Below are 21,499 nucleotides of genomic sequence, written 5' to 3'. Positions count from 1 at the left end.
CTTATTTACAACTGCAAAGACCCTTATTCTCAAAAAGGTCTCATTCTGAAGTTCTAGATACACACATCTTTGGGGAAGCCCCAATTCAACTCACTACAAATGGTTAAAATACATTTTTTTAAAGAAGTGAAACAATCCAGTACTGGTGATGATGGAGAGAAACTGGGTCACTCTACACATTCATTGTAGGTGAAATTGCAAAATGGTAATTTTCAGAAAACAATTTGACAATTTGTAATGATATTAAACATACAGCTACCATTTGTACCAGCAATCCCTCTCCTCAGTATTTACTTAAAAGAAATGAAAACATAGTCACACAAACCCTTGGTGTGAAATTTCATAGTGTGATTTTATATGTAACTGCCCCAAACTAGAGATAAACCACGTCTCTCAACTGATAATTTAATAAACTAATTGCAGCGTATCATCAACAGAAGGAATAGTTCTCAGAAATAAAACAACTCGTTTTATAACAAAAGAACTAGTGATATATGTAAGTATCAAATGCATTATACTAAATTACAGAAGCTGGACTCAAAAGGCTACATACACACTGTGCCACCCCATTGTATGATGTTCTGGAAAAGCCAGCAATAGAAAAACAGAAAGCATTTCTGTGGTTGCCAGAAACATCACATGAGGTGAGGTGGCATTGACAACAAAATGACATGAGGGAATTTGGGGGAGTGAGGAAGAAGGTTCCACATTTTGATTACGGGAGTGAATAAATCTGATAAAAAATAATAAATGCATGATTTCAGTGATTTTCATCATCATTCCAGTTGCATAAAATAAGAATTTTGAACGTCTTTTCTAATATCTGAGGAGTAGGGAATGAGGAATTCAGATATGTTAACTGACTTCAAAATCTAGGTGAGTTTATTCCAAATCTCACAGGCTCACAATGACTCTACGCTGTTCCAATGAGGTCACAGAGGCTAAGTCACATATTTGCAGTTGAGTCACATAGAAGAAGGGAAAACCACTGGATCACCTGGTGTCTCGATTGTATGTCAGTCACGGGAGGGGGTTGGGGACAGGGAAAAGAGAAAAAGAACAAGAATGTTGCCAGGCGCCCTTCATCTGAGAAGAAGGAAATCCATGTGATTTTTCTCATTATAGGAAGTTGTCTCTGCCTCACACTGTCATACAAATAGTGTTCTTTCATGTTACACGTGTTCACCCTGACTCTATGCCATCAGCCCACCATTAAATGAATATTCCATGGATTCCAAACTCTGTCCAAGTGGTTACGGAGTGAACAATTCAGCCATCCCAGTTTTTGGACATCACAGAGAGAGTCCTTTGATGCCCCTGCAATATTCTCAATTCATTCAGAGTAGTCAGAGTTTCCCTATATTTGGAAGTTTTTTGAGGACAGGACCAGGACTGGATTTTGCTTATTTCCTCATCTCTTGCTCCTGTCAGCCCACAAACATACATTAGCAAAATACATTTATGGCCCCAAACTATCAGTCATGTGAATTCTACCTGTGTTCCTAGAATTCATTTACACACCTAGACTCCCCTAGGCAATAGGGGGATTAGAAAAGGGACCGCTGGCCATGCTTGGTCTAGCTCCTGCAAACCTCTTTTCTGGGAAGGAATGCTGTCTCATCTATTATTCCAAAACTTGCAAGTTAGCATGCAGAATCCAAAGTAAAGCCATATACAGAGGTGAGACAGATTTCCTCAGCATGCTCTCGCAGATACAGCCTGCCTACAGAACATACGTGATTTTCCCCACTTAAACCCACTGCGTCTGGGCTCCTCTGCCCTATAAATGCCCAGCCCACTTCAGAGGGAAAATAACCAAGCCCTGATGTTGGCTTCAAGTGTATACAATATTCTTTTTATCCAGCTTTATCAGCAACAACGTTCCCTGTTTGATATCAATATGTGTTTCTCCATTCATTCTGGAATTTGAGAGCGAAAGTTATCATTCTCAAATCTCATTTAAATATCCATGTATTAAGATGAAAGCAAAGGCACATTTGCAAAGGAAAATTACTATCTATACTCTATTAGCTTATTGTCTTTTCCGGCACCATGGAGCTCTGAGGAAAACACCTGAGTTATGAATACTATCTTAGAAGAGGTAGACTCGAAAGACTTCTTGTTTTCATTCCAGAAGCAATGAGACAGACACTACTCCAAAAGATAGTCCCTGTCACAGCATTTTGCTCAGAGTGTAACCCAATCCGCAAAACTGTTGAAATGTTTTATAGTTTTAAACTTCTGATAGACAGATATAGTTCAGTAGGTAAGAGACAGGAAAGAACAGACTTGAGAAGAACCTGTTGGGGCTTTCACCTCCTTGCATCCAATGCTATCATTCCTTCATGGCAGGTAAGTCCGATTTTTTAGAATGCAGAAAAATATCACTTATAAGGTAAGACAAGAAATCTCATTCTCAACTTCACCATCTGTAAAATGAGAACTGGAACAAGCCACAGGTTGTTGGGGGGATGAAATGTGATGATATAATTAAAACACTTAGCATAATCATGCACACAGGTTATGATACAAGTTGGTACTTAGCAAAATGCGTCCTCCAGACTGACACAGGGCTCCCGGAACGCTTCTGTTCTCACAGACCTGATGTGCTAGCACGGGTATCCGGGAATCTATCTTGTCATTGTCAACTGCCCACCATGCCAACCATCCTTCTTTTATCTTTCACTCCCGAAAAAGATCCGGCACTCAAGCAAAAGAGTGTCCACGGTATGGTGCGCCTTGGGATACTGCACTTTTAAACAGTGCATGAACCAACCCCCTCACTTCCAAAGAGCAGAAAGAATGTAAACAGGCAGCTGCGTTGAAGGGATGTGGCAGTGGGCTGAAGTGGGGCCCGCGGAGAGCCGGCTGACAGCACAGGAGATTTCGGGCTCCGCACCGCCTGCCAGCCTTGGAAATCTGCTCCTGCTCTAGCCCAGCTCGCCCTTACAGTCCCAGAGGGAAGGGAAGACGTTGGGAGAAATCGCTGCAGGGAAAGTAGAACTCCATGAAAAATAGAATTGCAACCGGATAACAAAGAGCGAAGGAAGGAAATTATAAATGGATTTTTTAAAAAGATTTTATTCATTTATTTGAGAGAGAGAGTGTGACCGTGAGAGAGAGAGAGATCATGAGCAGGTGGGAAGTGTAGAGGGAGAAGCAGACTCCCTGCTAAGCAGGGAGCCCGATGTGGGACTCAATCCCAGGACCCTGGGATCATGACCTGAGCCGAAGGCAGATGCTTAACTGAATGAGCCACCCAGATGCCCTGAATGGATATTAACAGAAAAAAAACCCAAAAACCTAGAAGCAGATAGAAGCAGAGAGAAATGAGAAATGACTTCATGGATGTGTTTTTAGACCACATATCATGCATTTCTACCCTACCTCAGCCACTTACTAGCTGTATGGTCAGTTTCCCTTTATATAAAAATGGAAATAAAATTGATCCTGTATGACTGACAAGAGGGTTAAGTGGAAATGTATGTGGAAGTCATTATACTACTACCAGCCCTGCAGGCGTGTCTAATGCCTACGTTCAGAAGACATAAAGAAGAATTAAGGGAATTTCATGACAGAGTGATGAGAAGATAATAAAAAAGAAAACGAGCTTTGATGTCAAAGAAACCTGGGCTTGATTCAGAGATCTAGGGCTCAGCAGCCTTTTGCCCTTGACACTCCAGGCTCAGTTTCCTCCACTGTAAAGGATGGCAAGAAGATCTACATTGCAGGCTGTTGTAGGCATTAGAGATGGGACACGCAGCCCACTTACTATTTTGCATGAACATTCTATTAAAATCATAGTACCTCTTACTGAAAAATACAACACACAAAAATGAAAAACAATTATATTTATTCCCAGAACTGTCAAATATTTGTAAAGGACATTCACGTTCACTTATTTACATCCATTTGTTCATTACATGTCTTCCAGTATTCTTACATCATACACTAAGAAATAGCATGGCTTACATAGGACACAACTAATGTCCGAGAGGTTAATTAATGAATAACTAGAGGCAGGTTTATCTCACTGCAAAGCCTAAGCTCTTTTCAACTAAAAACCCTTCCCACTGTGCTCTTGTATCAATATGGAAAAACCATTTATTGCTAACTAACAGCCCCCAAAATACCACTTAGCATCAGAAGAATGACAGACCTATTTTTCTAGAATTCCTGGACATGCAAGGGCTGTGGCAACTATCCAATAATCCTCTGAAAAAGGTGGATCCTAATCATAAAAAATGACAGGAAGATGTAAATGCCACCAAGAAATCTTTGGCCAAGTCTTTTGGAAGGAGGTAATTGACAGCTGAGCATTTAGTAAATGCCTTACAGCAAAGGCACATGAATGGCTAAAAAGCAAAGCAAACCCTGACAACCAGACAGTGTGAGTTAACAGGGGTCTCAAGCATGCCTACCACATTGACCTCTGCCGCTTTTCCAGAGGCATTAGCTCAAGCCGAATCCTCGCTGATAGGCAAGTGGAGTATACTCAAAGGAAACTAGGCTCTCTGCGCTTCTGATCAACATCTGATTCCAAGTCAAGGAAAGAGAGCACGGCCTGACCCAAATGTTCTGGGAGGAAAAGTAACCATGCAGCTCATCGGAAAGGCCAGGCTTGACATTGCAAGGTGATTTGTACAATCCTCACACAGACAATATTCCCAGTGCCTGTGAACGGTAGTCCATAAGATCATAGCTACCAGCTAACTACAATTAAAGCCAACTGTTATTCCACTTTTCCCAGGGTGGTGATTTGTCCTATCAAAAAGAGAGTAGAATCCTAGAAGAAAAGTAGTGGCTTAGAATAGAAAATCAATGACTTCCAGTCCAGTTATACAACTGTACTGAGCACTTTATAAAGGAAACAGGTGATAATTTTTATGGTATCTTATGATCCGTAATTAATATGGAGCTTAGAGCTAAAGCCATAAAGAAGACACATAAATTTATTTTTTTTTCCATGCCATAGGCTTTTTGTTGGCAGGTAGCATTCCCAAATCAGCTCTTTTCTTAGAACCTAGACTTGTTTCTGTCAAGAATGCCTATTTCTAATGGAAGGAACCTGACAACTAAACAAATACGCATATCCAACTGTTTCCTATATTTTAACATCTGTTGATACATGGTTTGTTTCATTTTGAAGATGTAGGCCAATGGGAGCACAACCTTTAAGTCTGGTAATATTTTAATGTTAGTAACATGGAAAATGAGAAATCTTTAAGCCAAGCTTGGGATACAGTGTAGCTGTGAACAGTGGACTGATCAACCCAGGATCATCTCAAGTAAGTAATTCCAATACTTGATATACACCACTATAAGGAAAAGGACCAGTGCAACAGTCATAAATTCTCTCAAGCCTCTGTAATGTACTTGATAATAACACTGGGGACCACTGAACAAAATAAAGAACTAATAAATCACAAATAAGGCTCAGCAATGGAAGTACTTTAACAATTTGGACGAGTTGGGGGATATCGGTAGATCCTGTCCTTTCAATTTGCAAATTAACATAGAATTTATGGCACTGCTTCTGGTAGTGAAAGGGATCAAATATACAGCACAAATTGACTTTGTGCTTTAGGACCTCCGCCAGCACTCACATGACTGACCAGCCTCTAAATAGCCCTGTATCTGATTCACTTAAATTTAAGGCAGCTTTCAGAGCTCCCCCAGCTCTAAATCCATGGGTCTAAAAAATCCTTAGGGAAATATATTCTCAAGTTTCCACCAAGACAGGAAATGCAGACAATCGGAATGCCTATATTAGTTGGGGTTCTTGAGAGGGAGGGAGAGAGAAAGAGAGAGTGCTCATAAGGAATTGGCTCACATGATTAGAGAGGATGAGAAGACCCATGATCGGCAGCTGGCAAGCCAGAGACCCAGGATTGCTGGTGGTGTAGCCTGCGTCTGAGCTTGAAGGCCTGAGACCCAGGAGAACTGATGATGGAATTCTTAGTATGAGTAGAGGAGAAGACTGATGTCCCAGCTCAGGAGTAAGGCAGAGAGAACATGAATTCTCCCTTACTCAGCCATTTGCTCTCTTCTGCCTTTCAACAGAATGGGTGATGCCAGCCCAACCTGGAAAAGGCAATCAACTTTACTCAGTCTAAAGATTCAAATGCCAATTTCATCCAGAAACACCCTCACAGACACACACTGAAATAATGCTTCACCAAATATCTGGAAGTCCTGTGTCCCAGCCAAGTTGACACATAAAATTAACCAATACAATGCTCCTTGGTACCTTACTGGATCAAAGAAGTCTCTTATGATTTTTTTTTTACATGGAGAAAGAGCATCTTAGTGATATTAAAATATATGAGAATATGTTTTGATGATGTATCATGGTTCAGCATGAGATGAAATGGTAGAAATAAACTATAGTTGCTTGAAAGATGCTACCATAAGAAAAGTTGATTTCTAGACTAAAGACTTGAGCTCACATCCATGCTTGGGTAGCTGAAATAGAACAATAATTGTGGTCATATATTCTGCTCATGATTTTACTTCTCATGACTCGGTCACTGCATCTCAAGATTCACTCTAAGGACAATGGCTATTTATAGGTGAACTAAGGTGTGACACTGGGATCAGGGAGGTTTCTGTGGGTGACTCATGAGCCAATAAGACATTGAAGGAAAGACTGTTATTCCTCATAAATGTAAGGGCCACAGACATCCAGAAAGACCAACTGAGGTGAATTCTGGAAGTGTGGAGATTAAACAAGCGCTGGTGCTAGCAAGGATATAATCTATCCAATGTTCTAGGCCAGGACTGCTGGGAATTCTGTACCTCACCATAGACCACAGCACATAATGGTGCTATAAGGATTACCAGCTGTGGGGGAGGGGGGATCCTGAGGCAGAACTTGCCTCACGTTATCCTATTTCTGTTCTTCGTCAAGTGGCCCTACTTGAGTAACTTAAGTAGCTAATAATTCAAATTAAAGTAAAATTGGTGTATTTAAAAAATTAAAACCCTAATTCAACAGATGAAGGTTTGAAATCACAGTAATAAGTGTACTGAAGAACCTTATATTGCAATCACAGAACAGTGAAGACAAGACATTTAGATCACTCTCAGAAAAGCAGTTTAGGGGGCTCCTGGGTGGCACAGCGGTTAAGCGTCTGCCTTCGGCTCAGCGTGATCCCGGCGTTATGGGATCGAGCCCCACATCAGGCTCTTCCTCTATGAGCCTGCTTCTTCCTCTCCCACTCCCCCTGCTTGTGTTCCCTTTCTCGCTGGCTGTCTCTATCTCTGTCGAATAAAGAAATTAAAAAATCTTAAAAAAAAAAAAAAGAAAAGAAAAGCAGTTTAGAATGCATTTCTTATAAAACCATTTTTCCAATGTTAATATTCTTTTGAAGTAAAAATAGTCCATTGATCTTGACAAAGGCAAAGTGCAATTGAATGGAGAAAGGATAGTCTTTTCAACAAACTGAGCTAGAACAATAGGAAACTGGACATCCACATACCAAAAAAAAAAAAAAAAAAAAAAAAAAGTACACCTACAGACCTTTATACCTTTCACAAAAAAATAACTCAAAGTGGATCTTGGATCTAAATGTAAAATGTAAAACCATATAAATTTTTGAAGATAAGACAGAAGAAAATCTAGGTGACTCTGGGTTTAGAATTGACTTTTTAGGCACAACTCCAAAAACATAATCCAAGAATGGAAAAAATGGTAAGTGGGACTTCACTAAATTTCTTCTGGGCAAAAAAACATTGTTAAAAGAATGGAAAGACAAGTCTTTCCATTGGATAAAATATTTACAAACACTACTTTCCATTGGATAAAATATTTACAAACACTACATGTGGTAAAGGACTTAGATCCAAAATTCACAAGAACTCTTAAAACAACAGTAAGAAATCAAACTGTAATTCCAAAGTGGCAAAAAGTCCTGGGCACCTCACCAGAGAAGATGCCCACCGTCCTTTATCAGTAGGGAATTGCAAACTACAACAGCAATAAATGACCACTGCACATCTCTTAGAAATGTGAAAATCCTGACACCACCAAATGCTGGCTGGCAAGATATGGATGGAACAAGAGAAACTTACTACTTGCTGGCAGGAATGTCAACATAAAACACTTCGGAAAAGGGGTTTTGCAACTTCTTACAAAGCTAAACCTGTTCTTCCATCTGATTCAGCAATCACACTCCTAGGTTTTACCTATGTGAGTGTCCCTATAAAAACCCAGACACAAAAGTTTATGGGAGCTTTGTTTATAATTGCCTAAAATTAGAAACAACCAAAACATTCTTCAGGAAGTGAACGGGTAAACAAATTGTGATACAAATTGTGGTAAAAATTGTGGTAATGGAATTTTATTCGGTGTTAGAAAGAAATGAACTACCAAGCCATAAAAGGCATGGGGGAACCCATGAAAGAAGCCAACCTGAAATGGCCATAAAGGGTACACACCTTATGATTCCATCTATGTGACATTCTGGTAAAGACAAAGCTATAGAGACAATAAAAGTTCAGTGATTGTCAGCAGCTTTGGAGTAAGGGAAGGAGGGATGAATAGGTGGATTTTTAGAGCAATGGAAATATTTTGTATGATGCTGTAATGATGGATATATAAGTTACGCATTTGTCAGGACCCACAGAATTTTTGAAGATACAAAGAGTGAAGGGGCTCTGCTGGTTGAGTGTCTGACTTCAGCTCAGCGTCCTGGGATTGAGCCCCACACTCAGGCTCCCTGCTCAGTGGGGAGCCTGCCTATCATTCTCTCTCTCCCTCTGCCCCTTCCCTTACTTGTGCTCTCTCTCCCTCAAATAAATAAAATCTTAAAAAAAAAAAAAAGCCCACAAAGAGTGAACCCTAATGTAAACTATAGTCTCCATTTAATAGTAATATATGATGATTCATTTGTTAATTCAAACAAATGTACCAACAAGATAACAATGATAGAGGGAACTATGCCTCAGGTAAAGGGAGCAAGACAGGTACTCTTCGTGCTTTTGGCTCAAAGGCCTGCAAAACTAAAACAACCCTAAAAATAGTCTATTAGCAAAAAAATGTTAAAAACAAAAGAAAACAGAAAACACCAGCGATCAAAACCAGTCACTATAAACATAAGGTCACAAAATAAATATTGCAAGTTAAACCTAAGAATTCAATTTTCGTATGCTTTTAACGGCAGTCATCTTTATTATCTCTGCCTCCTGGGAAGTGGATGGTGTGAAAAAGCCTGAGTAATGTGGCTACTGAGTCTAGGAACAGCTCTGGCTAAAATGTGTCAATACTGTTTACTTGCTGTTGTAAAAAAAAAAAAAAAAAGGAAAAAAAAATTCTCCATGGGCATTATGTGTCTTTTCCATGCCTTTTCAAATACACAGAGATTAAGTTTTTAGATCCACCTGAAATCCGCATTCCCTAAGGAGCAGAGAAAGCTACTCTACTTTACCTACATCTTCCTCATCTGTATTTGAACAAACTCCCTAACAGGATTATAGACCTTCTTTTTGTATTTTTTTTTATATCTTCCTCCAACTGCTTCCCGAAACATCCTTCATTCCCTATCATTTTACTTGCCTTTCGTCCTTTTAAATTCTAAATGCTATCAATTATAGGAACACTATTTTATCCTAGGAACTAGAAAAGAGCTCAGTTTCAATTCACAGAGCTGCCACTAACTCACTCTGACCTTGGTCAAAGTATTTGAGCAGTCTAGCCTCTGTGTTTTCAGCTACATGGTGAGGGCTGGGGACTATCATTCGTTCAGCATAGTAAATCTTCTCTGATACTTTTTACCATTATGTTTCTTTTAACGTAAATAGTAGTAATAGTAATGATATTAATAATAATTATTATAAGGAGGAAGAAAAGAAGAAAGAATGTCATTCAATGTACTATGGGGCACAAAAAGAATTTTATATATCATGCATTATTTATTCTTTATCTGATCTATTCTTCCAAGTGTCACTTAGAACCAGTCATTAACTCCTCCTGGAGTGAATGCATTATAAAATTTTTAAATTTCTTTCAACATTGCACTTACTTATTATTTTGACACTAGAACTAAAATGAAAAGGGTAAACAAGGCTTTCTTCTTTTAGATTGAATTCTGTCCTCCTTCATCCTTTTAAGGAAATCTCCGTCAGTCCTTGCTGAATGAATTTCTGAATTATGTTCATTTTTACCAAAACACTAAAAAAAAAAAAAATTCAAAGGAAAAACACTGGCATGCATTTTGGACAAACCAGGAGGTGCTTGTATAAATGTCAAAATAACCCTCACTGATCTGAAACAAGAAAACAGATGATTTCTATCAATTAGAACTATGTAAATGTTTTCTAGGTAAAGGGATTTTTTTTATCACTTCAGTAACAAAACTCTCAGGTACTTACACGGTAACAAGCACTATCGGTGACAAATGTTGGATAGGTTTCAGGCCTCTTTTGGGCAGAAACAAGCATTTGAGTTTAACAAGGGCAACAGAAATGGATTCCTATTATTTAAAGAAGCAGACAGAATTGCATCCTCAGTGTTCTCTGGAGTCTTTGGTGGATTACTCTGTAATGACTTCATAACTAATAGCATGTGATTCATATAGAGCAATAATGCAACAAAAATAAATATATGCCATACAGGATCTCTGTGGTTGATTGAATTATTTGTCACAACTCCTTGTTCCCTTGACATAGGGTAAAAATTCACATGCTGGGGCGCCTGGGTGGCACAGCGGTTAAGCGTCTGCCTTCAGCTCAGGGCGTGATCCCGGCGTTATGTACTTCCCCATCCCTCCTTTAAGCCACGTTGGACACTGTCATTCCACACTATTTTAGTGTTAGACAGTACCTAAGGAACTAGGCCAATAGCAGAAGAGCCAATTTGCAGATAGAACACTTTGCTGAGGAACCAGCTCTCAATCAATTTATCAATTTACCAAAAATATGTTTTAAGGAAATAATAGTCCTCAACATATACGACTAATAGGAATATGGTCTTCTGATACGTTTATGAATGCAGTAAAAGCTCATAAAATTTTATATGACTGTATAATTCTAGTAAAAACAAATGTTACATTTGATATGCTTTTCACTTCTTTTTATTTGACCACAGAATGCTACATTTGGAGGAAGCCTCAGAGATCTGGCAACACCAACACCACCATCATTTTACTTAGGAGAAAACTGAGGCCAGAGAAATGGTCTTTTGGGTAAATTATACACCAAGACCCAGGATACGTCTTCCGAGTAACTCCTGCCTAGTGTTCATTATAGTCTATCACTTATATGGATGGGTGTGGTATAAGATGCAAACATATAATTTTATATCTTGTGCATTACCCAGAATTAGCTGAACTGAAGTCAAGGGCACAGTCTACCAGAAGACTGAGTGACAGCAACTGCAAGTTCAGAGAGTTCTCCACCCACCTTCAGATTCAATAATTCACCAGAAAGACTCATAGATATGAGATATTACAGTTATGACACAGAAAATTTTATTCTAAGCAGAAGATACATATTAAAACCATCCAAGGGAAGAGAGGCACAGGGCAGGATTGGTAGGGGTCTGAAGTGGATCTTCTGCTCCTTTGCTCCCTGTCAAATCACGGGTGCATCACCCCTCCCGACCACTCCATGTGACAATATCCACAGTGCACTGCCAACCAGAGAAGCTCACCCATAGTGTCTCAAGATTGTATTGAGGCTTCATTATGCAGACACAGTTAACTGAAATATTTCCTACATAGTTGACTTCCAGCAACCCCTGCCTGGAGGCTGAGCTGGTATCACATGGCCTAAAGCCCCCCAAACCTCAAATCACATGGCTGAGGGACCCACATGGATAACAAAGATAGACCATCACTTGGGAAATTCCAAAGATACAGAGATTACCACCCAAGAGCTGGGATAAACACTAGACCTTTCTTTAGAGGCCAACTTCCTCACTACACAAGAATATATACGAGCAGTACAGTACACATGTATCTATAACAATAACATATCCAAACTTCCATGTGATCTTAACAGATAATTCATATTTCATTTATGTGTGCATGGGAAACGGTCGTACCACTGTAATTCTCAACTGATATAAACACGGTTGCTAAGATTTTCAAGATAGAACGGGGAGGAAGAACTATAATCCAGGACTCATGTTTCCATGCTGGATGTGTTCCATTAGAATGATACTCCAGGGCTCTCAGGCACCTTATTCAGGGCTCCTGGGTGAGAAAGAGTAACTCCCAGATTCGTGAAGGTGATCAAAGGAAATAGCGCGCTTTGTTCACATACTCCTGAGTTGGCTCTGGGTTCCTTTTATATTTTATTTTTTTAAGATTTTATTTATTTGACAGAGACAGACACAGAGAGAGAGGGAACACAAGCAGGGGAAGAGGCAGAGGGAGAAGCAGGCTTCCCGCTGAGCAGGGAGCCCGACGCGGGGCTCAATCCCAGAACCCTGCGATCACAACCCCGAGCCGAAGGCAGACGCTTAAGGACTGAGCCACCCAGGCGCCCCTCTGGGCTCCTTTCAACCACAAGAAGCATGAATTCTCTACTCATCTATTCTCCACCCCTCCCCCCCCCCAGGACAGGCTCCTAGAGTAGGTAAGTTTGCTTGGAGTAGGTAAGTTCAAATGTATCTGTCTTTTCCTGGAGCCCCATCCAATTCAGGATTTGTTCTGAGTTTCTTTCTTTTTTTTTTTTCCCCCATTAAGTTGTATTATTAATCACTGCATGAAAATAGGATGTGTATGGATAGATCTCCAAGTGTTTTCTCTAGTTCTTTTATAATCTTACAAGGCATTGTCAGAGTTACCAGTGCTCCCATTTAACCCATACATAAATCGGAAAGATGACCAGCCCTTCTAGATGTAAGTAACTCTAACCACCCTTTAAAGTACAGCATGCAGGCGTGAGCTCAGACAAGAACTGAAGACAGCCGGCTCCTTTCAGTCTTTAAATGGTAGTAGGAAAGTAGCTGAAGCTGCTGTCCCTGCAAGCCACCTACTACACCAAACCACTGGACCACAGGACATCTGGCAAGCTATGAGACAGACGAAGTCAATCAGGCTAACAACAGAAACTGTGGGAGTTACAACACATGAAATCTGTGTGAAATATAGAGGCTGAGAAGTCCCACCACAAACAGAGAAAACAGCAATGTTCTTGCTCAGAGGTAAGTAACGATAATTCACGTTGTTAGATTGATAACATTTTAACTTAAAAAAAAAATCCTATAGCATCGAAGACATTTATGAACAGTGTACATTTTTTTTTAAAAAGTGAACACTAAAGGGAAGTGCTAACAAGCTTCATGATTTCTGGAAGAAGGCTGCAGAGACCGACCCAGAGGTCACACACCTGGCCAGATGGTGAAACAGCAGGCAGTGTACCAGAAATGCTCTTGGAAAGCCTCTGTTGCACTTCGCCTTTTTAAAAATGCCTGTTTTTGCATAATTTTACATGATTTTAAACAGCCCCATTATTTGTTTCCTAATGAGAAGCATACTGATGGATTACAATGGCAGTAAGAAATAGTTGACAGTGGCTCAGTGCCACAGTAGAGAAGAGAAACAATAAAGGAAACTCTATCTTAAGAGGATATATATATATATATATATATATCTTTATACATATAGAGATTCCCTCCCATACCAACCTAATTGTCATGCTACAAAATAGCATAAAAATGAAATTTTCAAATAATTATGCCCATGAAGGCTTTACAATGCCAGGGAAATATATATTAATTTTTTTGGAAATTTCAAGAAAAGTATTAATATAATATATGCAGCATTATTTGATAAGATGTAGTTATCTTTAAAAATCCATTTAGCCGGCACACTTTATTATAAACTATTACAGTAGGAAATGTCAAATGATACAATGCTTTTGGAAAAGCATGAAGGACTCTGAGAGGAATTAGAAAAGTCCTCATATTAAATAAGCAAGTATGAGATTCAAAAAGATAATCACTTTCTATGAAGTGGAGGAATCTAGACTAGAAGCCAGGGATCTTAAAATACCTATTATGCAGAATACACTTGGGGCATACTGCACTTCTGTGGGGCTCAATATAAACTTTTGACCTGAAACATTTCCTTACCCGTGGGAGCCTTGAATCAAATATGTATTAAACCCATCATAACGGGGCTATTTGAAACTTAGTCCTCCTTATGCTACAAAGAAGAAGGATCACTTGACAGCAGTTTTTTGTACAAATCACTGGACAATTCAGACATTGGAATTGCAATCCATTCTGATCACGATTATCTCCTTCAGAAAGGATTTTTCACCACTTGCTGCTGAGAAAAATGAAGGCCACAAAAAATGTCATCACAGGTGATAATATCTTTGATATCATTTTTTGGCTTCAAGAAAAGTCATTTCATCTTCTCCGCTATTGAGCAAGGAGTCTACTGAGCCAAGTATATAAACCACCAGGAAAGAGCAACCATTAACTATTATCAAATCAGGAAAGTTCCATTTGTCAGCCCTAAGAACTTTTTGCCTTTCTCAGGAAGCAGTAAGGAGAGATTAGCCATGATGCTCTTGGCAGCAAATAAAAGAAAATGCAACCGTCAAATGGCGTAACTTGAAATGACGACTTAGTGTGTCTCATTTGGACAATCTCAGAGGTAGAGCAATCCCAGAACTGGTTAATTGGGTGGGTCAGTGAAATCATCAAATCTCATCAAACCTTGGGTTCTTCTTCTTCTGCTCTGTTCTCTTGCAAGGTAATTCATCTCATGATAGAAAGAAGCCAATAGCAATTTAGGTTATCAAATGAAGACACAACACTCAGCAGAATAAAAGAAAGAAAAGAAAAAAAGGTGATTTCTTCTGTATGGCTCATTTTGACAGCAAACAAAACAAAATACCTTTCCTACATCATTCACTTGCGAAGGGAATGGAACCCTGTGATAATTTAGGTCAATTCCAATTTACTCTGGTCATGATAAAGTCTTAAAGTGAAACCAGCCAATACTTTAGAAAGATGCAATCATATGTGATTTTTCATAACTTTCATAGTTCAGGAACTTAGAGTTTGCTTATATGTATGTGTTGATAGGGATTACAGAGGAAAGAATTTGGTAAATAATAATTTAGGACATTATGAGTAATTATACTTACTTTAATTTTCCTGGCTGTAGCTATAATATTTTGATAAAAAATATATCCATCTGAGAACCTACTTCCTTATCTCTGACAACAAATTACCAATGGGGAAGAATCAGTCCAGTGCAATACATTACCTTGTTTTTTTCCTACCTTCAACATCAAAGGAGAAGTTCTTAATCAAAGGTCCGTGAACACTGTTTTAATCACTGGGTTTCGGTGGCGCTCAATAATACCTCAAAATTATATGTAAATTTGGGGGCACCTGAGTGGTTCAGTCAGTTGAGTATCTGACTCTTGGTTTCAGCTCAGGTCATGACCTCGGGGTCATGAGATTGAGCCCCAGATCTCAGGGTCGTGAGATAGAGCCCCATCTCAGGTTCTGCACTCAGCAGAGTCTGCTTGCCCCACTTCCTTTGCTCTCCCCCCCCAACTCACGTATGCCCACACTTCTCAAATAAAATCTTTTTAAAAACTATATGTAAATTTTATGCGCATGCTTATTTTCCTGGGAAATAGATAGAATTCTCCTTATGTTCTCTCAAGGTTCTGTAACCTGTCCCAACTTCATCACATACCCAACAGTCACCAGCTTAAGGACATAACCAAAGTGGCTATGGTCTGGATCTCCATAGATCTGTACAGAGCTAGCTAAATGTTTCAACAGTTCTGGCTGACAATCTTTTGGGTGAATGAGGCTAACTTCCCTTCTAAACCCCAGTTCCAAAATTATTAGTAGGGCAGTACTGGTAGAAATAAATACCTTGGCAGGATGAAAAGACCACAGCACACCTGCCCATATAAATGTTGGCAGTATGTTCACCCATTTATGGCATAATTTTTTTTCACTTTAAAATATGGATATTAATGATGTTTGACTCACATAGTATTATATCGCTGAAGCAAAGGTGCATTTTGTAAACCACCCATATTTCCTGGGAGCTGGGACAGAACTGGTTTAATCATAAAGATCATGAAATTTAAGCCTCAGAGCCCTTAGACCCTTACAATGGGTCTCCTCCCTGGGAGGACCCTGGCAACGTGTTCACATGATTATTCAGATACTGCCAAACTTTCAAAGTGATATATTTTGACCACAGCTGGTTAAGAAGACTCTGAATGATCTCCCTTCACATTTCTCTCTATGCTGGAGGCATGTGAATGGTTGTTGATCTTTTGGGGATCCACCCTAAGAAACTGATGGGTTGGGAAAAAAATTAGTTTGGATTTAGTAGAATAGTAATACTCCAGGGCTCCTGTGTGGCTCACTCACTTAATCTGACTCTTGGTTTCAGCTCAGCTCATGATCTCAGGGTCATGAGATCAATCCCTGAGTTGGGCTCCACACTCAGTGGGGAGTCAGCTTCCCTTTTCCCTCTCTCTCTGCCCTTTCCCCAGCTTGTATACTCTGTCTCTCTCTAAAATACTCCATTGGCAATGCATGGTGTCCACCCTCCCAGCACTTGACACAAGGGGTCAGGACCAGAGGTCTTACACTATGAACATAACTTGCAGTGCCTGGCACCACAACTGTGCTATGGACAGTGGAAGAGAAACAGCTGGAAACATATGGAGCCAGAAGCTAGTCTGCAGAAAACTGTCCAATTACAAGACATGTAAAATTATAAACTACGGAATTCAATTTTATTTGAAATCTAGCCAAAAAGAAAAGGTGTTTTATTTTGTTTTGTTTTTGAGGGTTCAGGAATATCAATAGCAAAACATATAAAATTATAAATATATACGTGTAGGAGAGGAAAAATAATTTCCCTCTACCTTTCTGGGTTCTTGGCTGAGACCCCTGTAATAAATGGCAAAGTAACAGAAAACGAACAGGAGTTTAACAACATAGATACCTCCGGTTTACATGGGAGAGATCCAGGAAAACTGAGTAACTCTGTAAAGGTCCCAAGCCTTCTCATTAAATACCATCTTCACCTAATTGCAAAAGGGCTGGGTGTGAGGAGGGGGAAAGGACTTTAATGGGAGACTGCCAGGAAAAGCACAGTCACAAGTAACAATGGTGTGGTTGTTTTGCAGATCTAAGCCATTGCCTTCTCCACTGATAAAGAGTTCCTAGAGGTTTAGTCATCCTTTTCCTCCTCCTACAGAGGGGATATCCTTAGAAATGAAAATTTCCCTCAAAAACGTAAATTTCTTTTACAAAAGGGTAGCTTCTAGTGGGTTTTCAAAGCTTCTCCTATGTCTGCATTTTTGAAAAATAATCAGCCTCAAGATAATCCTTATGTCAAAGAGGCATATATTTTAGGGTGGCAAATTCTATTTCCCTTCACATGCAAATATTCCTTACATGGCAATCTCTTGAAATAGATCAGAATTCTGATTTAAATTTCTTGCTGATTTGACATAAAATATTGCCAGCAAAATACCATATTAAGCCACTGGAATGAGAATAGCAGCATCCAACTAGTGAATACATATAAACAGTTCAATTACTATTTAAAATTCACCACCACTCAAGAAAATTAACTTTAATTTTATTATTATTAATAAAATACTTATGATTAATTTACTATTTATTATATGTAATATATATCAATATAATGCTATTATTTACCATTACTTTGCTATTAATTATTAATATTATTGTTAATATTAATAAAATATTTACTATCAACCATGTTATAGGGAAGATGGAATTATCTATTTCTCTTAAAATGATATGAAAAATTTCCTTATAATAATATTATGCAAAAATTTTGCAGCAAGAAAAGTAGGAAAACTATAGATGTATGTCAAGTATTATTTTATGGATTTTAAAATACTTTTACTTTCTTAACTATTATCTTTTTTTCGTTCTAAATAAATGTTAACTTTCTTACCTGTGATGGATTGAATTGTGCCATGCCACCCCCACTCATCCTTTCCCCATAAATTGTATGCTTAAGTCCTTATCCCCAGTACCTTAGAATTTGACCTTATTTGGAAATTGGGTCATTGCAGATATAATCAGTTAAGATGAGGTCATACTTGGGTAGGATGGGATCTTAATCCAGTATGGCTACTGTCTTGTAAAAAGGAGAAATCTGGACACACACACACAGAGGGAGAAAATGTAAGTTATGCTTCTACAAGCCAAGAAACTTCCTGAAGTAGGGAGAGAGGCCTGACACAGTTTCTTCCCTGGAGTCTTTAGAGAACAGCCCTGACAACTCTTTGATCCCTGATTGCTAACTTTCAGAACCATGAGACAATATGTTTCCGTTGTTTATGCCAGACAGTTTGTGGTACTTCTTTTTATGGAAACCCCAGGAAATTAATACAATATTTATAGAGGCTTCAGGTTCCAAGTATTTTGTAGGCACACCTCCTGGGTAGCAAGGACAACATTTCCATAACAGCCATAAATCAGCAATTATGCTCACAGCACTTTACTCCTGTGAACATCCTATCTGATTTTTTTTCATAAAACAAACAACATGTTATATGGTACCTACAGATTATAGCTTCCTCATGATTTCCAGCATGGTGTTTTCTTCGTATCCAGGGCCTGATGAAGTTATGTAAAGCTCCAAACATCAAACATACTTTCAGTGTCTGTCACATACAACCAGAGTGGGTGCCCCCAACTGTGAAACCCACTCCCATCAATACTGGAGCTACTGGTAACTTACACACTTCATGTTCTATAGATCATAAAGAAATTTAAAAGTCTTCAACTTTCATTAATTTTATAGGAATATCTTTTTTTAAGGACACATCTTTTAGTCCAGGGATCCTAACTTGGGAAGGTAACAATCGGAATTTTAAAAAGTTATAAATTGATTCAATAAATATTTAAGTGTCTATTTTATGATGGACGCCGAAGGATAAAGGATATCATTCCTGACTCCATGGAGCTTATTTTCTTGTGTGTGAGACAAGCAGCAATCCAACTATTTCATACAAAAATGTGTAAAGACCTCTGTTTTGTTAAATGCTGCAAAAGGTGCTACACTCTTATTCCTCCTTCAAAATCAAAAGCACTACTGAAGTTCAGGAAACTTCTCTGATAAGGTGATAACTAATCTCATATCAGAAAGGTCAATGAGAATTAGGTTAACAAGAAAGGAATGATGGAACATTTTTTTGCAGAAGACACCATATTGATCAAAAGTCTTGTGAGAACAGCTCTCAGGATCTAGGAGAAACTGGCAGATAGTTAATGCTGGCCTAAGGCTTTCAACCAAATTTTTACATACTGATGCTTACTTAAGTTTGCTTTTGTTTAGGATATCCCTTTGTCTCTCACTGAAACAGACTTCCAGGAAGCATATTTCATCCCTCTCTAGACCCCTCTATAAAATAGAGAGTACAGTTTTCCATCATGAGAGCTGATGAGAGCAACGCTACTCATTTTTTTTTTTTCACAATTGTTGAGATATAGTTAACTAACAACAATATTACTACCACACCTCTCAGTGGGGAGTTACTAAGATAATGTCTCTTAAGATTCTCTTGAACAAGTATTCAAATGATGTAAGGTGAATTGTAAACATCCTTGTCATTTGGATTTAAAACACTTACTTCACACAGCTAAAATCACAAATGTATACACACATGATGGAAGCAAACTTAAACTGCTGAGAAAGATCCAAGAGCAGGGACATCAATTAAAATACCACATAATCACTTCAGTTATAGTCTCTCATTCTTTGATTGGCACAATTTAGCATTTTATTATATCCATCTGTACATCATCTATCACATATAATCTGTATATTACATATATTTACACTGAAACACAACAGTGCAATCATTATTTGAGAGGCAGAGTGAACATGAGCTTTAGAAGTAGACAAAAACTAGGTTTCAATTTTGGTTTAGCCATTTGTTTATGCTGGGCCTTCAACAAGCCACTTGACTTCTCAGATGATGGTTTCTCCCTGTATAATAAGTATAATATTATTTATCAAATAGAGGTTTTTGTGAGGATTATAAATAACACAATTTTAAAATGTCCAATAAAATGCTTGTATCCTAAATAAATCATAGCCAATTTAGAATTATATATCCAACTGCGTGTATATGTCTGTGTGTATGTTTATGAAAAGACACCCAGTTCAGCCGAACTGAACCTAGAACATAATTCAGATAGTTAGGTTCAGTTAACGTCTATTTTCACAACCTTGCCTTGTGTCCCATGGAAAGTCATGACTGATATTCTCCAAAGGAAGACACTGAACATAGAGTAAGTAGCAGTGTTGTTAAATCATAGCCTATGGATCACACCTAGCATGTCCAAGTATACTTTTCTACCTATTCTAACTTACAAATTTCCATATTTCAAAAATATACAATTTGAAGAAAAAATAAACACTTTGAAGAAAGAAGAACTATTTAAGAGTCTGATACTTATTAACTAGCTACTTTGGGCAAACCACTTCAGGAAAAACCTCTTCTCTAAGATGACGGCAAGTAATGACAATAATTTAATATTTCCTGAGAACTTATGTTAGGTCAAAGGCCATTCCAGCTCCTTTGATGCTTTGACTTCTTTCATTCATAGCAAAACATTATAAAACATTAATCAAGTAATGATACTGATAGTAGTCAATGTAAAACCAACAAACAAAACGAAACAAACAAAACAAGAGAATCGGGATCCTATGAAACTTTCCAAGTTTTCACACTTGGTTAAAAGAGGGTTTGGCCAAGAAGTAGAGTTCGTGTAAACTTTTCCTGAAACAGGAACAGCTGAACTCAAATCTAAGGAATAAGAGTGATCAGCAAAGTCAGTGGCATGTGCAAGTACCCACGGTAGGAAGTGAAAGGCCAGTGCAGGTCTGAGCACTGAGGGCTAGAGTGACCATGGTGCTGAGGACGTGCTCATGCTATGGTTTCACTGGCCTATGTATATGTCCAAACTTATCAAAATGCATATATTAAATATGTACAGTTTTGGGGGATATATCTAGTTCATCTGAAGAAAGCTGCTTAAAAAAAAAAAAGAAAAGAAAAAAGTAGCAATCCGTAAAGAGAGCTCGGAAAGAGGCCATCGAATTACCTTGCTTACGTTGAGGTGTTTTTTTTAATTTGTTTTTGTCTTTAAATGCTTCTTACAGAGTATCAACAAATGCCCCAAAACACAAAAATACAGTTCAAAGAATTATTGCAAAATTAACAACAGTATGTTCATGAGTAAAAGCCCCCCAAAATATCTTCTTCTCTCTACCTCAAGATAGCCAATTTCTGACTTGCAAGATTATAGCTTAGCCTTTATATTTTTTGTCTGTATTCTTGCACTCAATATTATGTTTGAGGGATCCATCCACTTTGCTAAAAGTTGTTTTAATTTGTCCATCTTCTTTTTCATTCTATTATATTAAAGACCATATTTTTTATTTTTTTATTTATTTATTTTTTTTTTTACTTTTGATTTCTTTTTTTTTTTTTTTTAAATTTT

This window comes from Ailuropoda melanoleuca, chromosome 4 (genome assembly GCF_002007445.2).
Source record: "Ailuropoda melanoleuca isolate Jingjing chromosome 4, ASM200744v2, whole genome shotgun sequence".
NCBI lineage: Eukaryota > Metazoa > Chordata > Mammalia > Carnivora > Ursidae > Ailuropoda > Ailuropoda melanoleuca.
Note: the sequence above shows the minus strand (reverse complement) of the source record.